Source organism: Labeo rohita, chromosome 17, assembly GCF_022985175.1.
Source record: "Labeo rohita strain BAU-BD-2019 chromosome 17, IGBB_LRoh.1.0, whole genome shotgun sequence".
In the NCBI taxonomy this organism is placed as follows: domain Eukaryota; kingdom Metazoa; phylum Chordata; class Actinopteri; order Cypriniformes; family Cyprinidae; genus Labeo; species Labeo rohita.
Genome location: NC_066885.1, coordinates 31,090,252 through 31,096,251, shown reverse-complemented (window position 1 = coordinate 31,096,251; position 6,000 = coordinate 31,090,252).

The window sequence follows — 6,000 nt, the reverse complement described above, 5'->3', positions numbered from 1 at the left end:
AGGCTGACTGATTGGACCGTCTATCCACAAAAATCTAGAATTGGAGTGGGGACTGTCCATACAAAGACGTATTTAGTACAAACGAATAGCAGAAAAAGTGAACTAAAAAGAATGAGAAAAAGTGGGCGGAGAATAGCAAAGATAATAGTGTTGACTTCCCTTCCCTTTCTCCCTTAGAGAAGAAAGAGGAAATTAAAAAGGAAGTTTTATGGGATTTGTTAACACAATTTCGCTTTACCTGAAAACGCTCTCTGCGGATCAATTTGTTATATTTTACTTATCATTTTTAAAACATATTTTTTTGTTTGATCAGTCTGTACAGTTTTGTGGGTATAGCATTATGTTGGTCTATAATGTAAGGTCTGAAAGAGTTTGTTTATTTATTAATGTATGTATTAATTCATTCAGATTCTCCAGACAATCATAAGGACATGCCCACATGAAAACAGAATTACAGAAACTGAAGAAAATTTGATTTAATTGGCATTTTAAGTGCATTAGTGGTTAGGGGAAAAAAGGATAATTTTGTTATCTTTTACTCACATGTTTCAAATCTGTATGACTTACTTTATTTTTCTGGAACACAAAAGGTGAAATTTAAAAGAATGTTGTGGCTGGTTCTTTCCATGTAGTGACACTTGATAAAGTCCATCATTTTTAAGCTTCAAAAGGACTGAAAAGTCATGCCTCTTTGTTTTGTTTTGTTTTTTCCCACATGACTTATGCACATTCTAAAACAGGGGTGGCGAGCTCCAGTCCTGGAGACGCAGCCCTGCAGAGTTCAGCTCCAGACCTAATAAAAATCCACCTGCCTGTAACCTCCTAGTAACCTTTCAGACCTTGAAAACTCTGCAGGGCTGCGGCTCTCCAGGACCAACGTTCGAGACCCTGTTATAATACAATACAGTAGCTTTGGCTGAGAAAAACCCTTGCTTGTTTATCTTTCTTGGTGCTCAGTTCCTTATTATTTGAGCATCTATGTTTACATTCCTTGCATCCTAGCTCTGCCCATTTAGGATTTAAAAAAGGAAATGTAGACATAGTCATTTTTTAAAAATATCCTTGCCTACTCAAGTGTAATTTAAAAAAGTATCTTTGCATTATCTGAGTGCAGTTAATAGATCTACCATTATGTTGTTTAAGTTTGGAAAATACAGTACCGATTAAATGTCATTGTATGGAAAAGACAGATGAAGACATGGTCAGTTGAAGAAGAAAAAAAAAAACATTAATTTCAAATGATGGTGAGTTATTCAAAAATAATACAATTATCATAAAAACATTTCACTTCATGTTTAGACCAAAAATGGAAAAAATGTGTAGTGTTTTAATAATCTTAATGTGCTAACTGTTGCTCTCATGTTTGTGCACATGAGACCATTTTGGTTATGTTATACTCTTGAAATTAGGTTCCATCTTGCCTCAAAAATATAAAAATATTCTAAGGGAGTAGGTTATTTATTCTATTCCATCAGTGGTGTAAAGTATGTGTGTAAATGTAATTAGTTACTGTACTTGAGTGTTTTTTTTTTGTTGTTGTTGTTTTTTTTTTTTTTTTTTTGTTTACTTAGTAGTTTTACTGAGTATCAAAGGTATTAGTAACTTTTACTTTCTACTTCACTACATTTTTGAATAACTATCTGTACTATTTACTCCAGTACATTTGTAATAAATCATGGCACCTTTTTCTGGAGTAGTTTATTTCTGCTACAGAAGAAGCAATAGTGCCATCTAGAGTGCATTAAAGATACTATATTTTGTGCGTTTTGCCCTTACTCACTGAAACTTGTCAATAAGGCTTCTTTTGCAAATACCAGTGCATTAGCAGGTAGTGCTGGTGTTTCAGATACGAGATGACCACATGACTGCAGTCAGCAATAAAGCCGAAACCAGCAGGTCTAGTGCAAGAAGTCTTTTCAATTTTACTTAATATTATTTTATTTATCCGTGATATTGAACAAAACTTTTTGAAGGATATTGGTTAACTTATGCCCTCTTTGAGCACCTTGTGCTTCACTGAGACTTTAAGAGGTTTTTAGAGGCATTTTTGTTGACATTGATTTTTTGGAATTATCAGTTTTATTTTGATTCCAGAAAATAAATGTGATTGCTCTCCCCACAAATCAATAATTTCTTGTTTTTCACTGACACCCCAGGTGAAAAGGCAATATATTTAAATAATTATTTTTTGGACATACTTAATTTACATTTTTAAATTACACTGTACTAAATATTAAATGTATTATTTTGAAACAACATCAAGTATATTAAGTGTATTTCAAAATATGCTTAAGATTTTAACCTATTTGCAATATATTTTAATATATTAAATTGTGTTAATGGAACCACTTCAAGTACATTTAGTGCCATCTAATTGTATTTCCTTACAATTCACTTAAAACATACTTTTAATACTTTATATTAATGTACTTCAAGAATATTTCAATAGCATTTCAACTCATTAGAAATGCATTAGCTTTACACTGCTAGTTTATTATAAAGCATTTTTTAAATTGTATAAAAGGTGCAAAAATCATTAAATATAAACACACACACACACACACACACATACACATGCTTTGAAATCTATAAAACTTTAATATAATGTTATGTTCATTACAAAATAAATTCTTTGAGTACATTAAAAACAGTAAAGCAGCATATATAATATCTTGTATACTACGACTATTACCTCATTCAATAAATAAGCATCAAAGTGCAATTCGTCTATGGAAAAAATACTGAAAAAAGTGCAGAACTGCATTTTTCACAAACTTAAGCCTACAAATCCAGTCCAGAAGGTGGATCAGCACCTAGAGATGACCTCTACAGTGAAAAGAGGGGGAGGTGATCAATCGTTTGATGCCTTTAAGCTCTCTGGAGACTGCGCCTCCAGGAGGTCCACGAACCCATGGTAACTTTCACCTTTGAAAAGGAAAGTTTATGACTCTTTGTCTGTAAGCATGGTATTTTGCATATGTAATTCAACTGGGTGTTGATGCAAAAACTACTAAGGTTTCTTAAAACATTAATATGTTGCATAGGTATCAACATCTAATTTACACCATCTTTTAGATCATCAAAATATGAATTCAAAAAGACCAAACATGGCATATGTGGGTTATACGACCGGTCATCTATCATAACGCATGCATAAAACATTATAAAGACAAATACAAATACAACAGACAAAATTAAAATACAATGCAGTAATACTGTACACAATGGCCTGGGCTATGTGTGATAGGAAGGTCAAAGAAAGGTTTGTCTGTGAATGAATAGGAAAGAGTCTATTTCTATAGGCATTGTGTCTTTCCTATGGGCAAATGTAGCATGTGCAAATGTGCATTCCTCTGCGCAATAAAACCTCTTATCATTACCCCTGGAGTTACCCCTGGAATGAATGATGGCTGTCAGTGACATTATACCCTTCAGCCAAAGGCCTGAGCTGCATACCCAAATACTTACCTGTAAGGGGTCAGAAATGCTGGACACGAGGTAGAGCTCGAAGGCTTGGAATCAGAAAGGAGATTCCTATAAGGGGATACGGCTAAGTGGCTAGGGTAATAACTAGGCCTGGCCTCTCACCCAGGGGCTACCACTGGCTCTGCATGGGTTCGCTCAGAAACCATCTCACAGAACGGAGGTAGCAGCACCCTGTTCAGATCGGTATCCTTAGACGTTGGTAGCAATGCCCTGTTCAGATCAGTATCACCAAGGATACATAGGTAGAATGGGGCCCAAGGTGACCGGGTCTGAACCAACTGGGAACGAAGTTGAGCACGTAACCCATACTATACAAGATTTTAGAAAAGTGTGCAAGGTGCCTAGCGTGCAAACTTACCACCATGTGGATTTTAGAAAGCGCACAGAAGCTGGAGTGTGCACTTACCATAAACATGGATTTTAGAAATACCGTAACTTAGGGGAGCTTAGCCTAGGAGATGCCTCAACAGGTCCTAGGTAGCAGATGCTCAAGAGGTATCAGAGCAGCCTAACAGGAGCAGCCTAACAGGGAGGCACAAAGAGGCCTAACGACCTGAGGCTACTGCTCAGCAGTGCTCAAAGAACAGAGGATCCGATAAGTGATGGTCTCAAATGCTCAATCGGGAGCAGCATGCTTAGAGATAACCCTTCGCAAGCACTCAGTTGGACCTGGTAACAGATGATCTCAAGCACTCAGTTGGGAGCGGTCATGCTCAAAGCTAACTCTCAATGGTGAGGAGAGCACTGCTTAGGCTCAACCAACAAGGAGAACAGCATAACTGGGAGGCAGAAAGAGGCCTAACAACCTGCGGCTACTGCTCAATAAAGCTCCAAGAGCAGAAGACCTAAGAGAATCCTCAGACGCTTGATAGGGAGCCGTAGCTCACATAACCTGCCCAGGACCGACGGGCTCATAAGGGACCCTCCTGTAGTGAGGGGAGCACAGCTGTGTCCGGGGAGCAGAGTAATGCAAAAAGGGCCATAAGAATGGGATCCAGCTTAAAAGGGAATCACACATTCCAACCAGGACCAGCGTAGAGGAAGCTGATGAAGGAGATGACAGCAATGGGCTCAACAACCCCATATTGTTGCATATGGAGTTCAGTGGAGCAGTGCTCTCAGCTCTCAAGCGGTGACGGGCCCTCCAAGTACAGCTGGGAGGGATAGGCTCATAGCTAACCCTTGCAATAAGGGGAACACTTCCAAGCTCGACCAGAAGGCAGCGCTAGATTAGAAGGGCAGCCTGGCAGGGCCCAACAAGAGGTTGTGAAGTGACACGGTTGAGCACCGCTTCATACCCGCCATCTTAATAGAGAGTACAGGTCCCGATCAACCAGGCCCAAGGAGATCCTGCAGAGGCAACAGGACCCGATGACCCGATAATGCATGCTGCTCCTCAGAGCCAAAATACTGCGAAAGGTTTCCGTAGAAACATACCTCACTCATACCTCAGGGAACACAGGATACTCAAGCCCACTCCGCGAAGTGCAGTATGACAGAGGGGTCCAAATACTGGCGCTCTCTGGTGCAGCTCCACCCTAAATAAACATCTCCACTTCCGGATAATTTACTACCCTCTTCCACTCAGCTGTAATGCATTAAAAAAATCCTTGTTTTTCCAATCACACATTTTCTAATTCCACCACAAAACCATTAGATAATTTAGAGCATTTTTCCCACCAAAGGCAGCAACTGGATGTCACACCCTTGTGGATTGTTTATGTTGGTTTCTCCCTCTTGTGCCCATATTTGGTTGTTCCTGTTTCCTGTCCTCGTTCAATCATCAATAGTTAACCTTGTATCACCTGTGCCTTAGTTATGTTCATCGTTATCACCTCTCCTTGTATCATTAGCACCCCTTTATAAGTTGCATTCAGTTCAGTGTTTGTCGTCCGGTCTCGTCAATGTGAACGTCAGTGTATGCATGGTTTTACCCTTCTGCTGTGGAGTTACCTGTGGAATATAATAAAGACTTTATCTTTGACCTTCGTCTTCGTTTGCCCCCTTCCTTACACGATATGTGACACTGGATATCTAGATCCTACAGCTTTCATTTGACTATTTACATTGAAATATTGTCATTTTGGAAATTATTTACTCATGTGGTGCATTTACATCTACATGAAGATCAATAGCTTTTCACATGTGTGAACTACTCTGTGCAATAAATGCAGACTTGAACATGAAGTTTTGTTTAGTTGCATTTGCCACACCATTGTAAGATTTAAACATTTCCCACAACAAGGATGCAAATGTCATAGGATGAAAATATCAGGACATCTGTCTGAGAGCTGAATCTTAGAAGAAAGTGGGCCATGCAGCAAGACAACGACCACAAGCACAGAAGTCATTATACCAAAAAATGGTTAAAGAAGAACAAGGTTAATGATTTGGAATGCTTGAGTCAAAGTCCGGACCTAAATCCAATTGAAATTTTTTGGAAGGACCTGAGGCAAGCAGTTCATAGGAGGAAACCCACCAATATCACAGGGTTTAAGTGTTTCTGTACTAAAT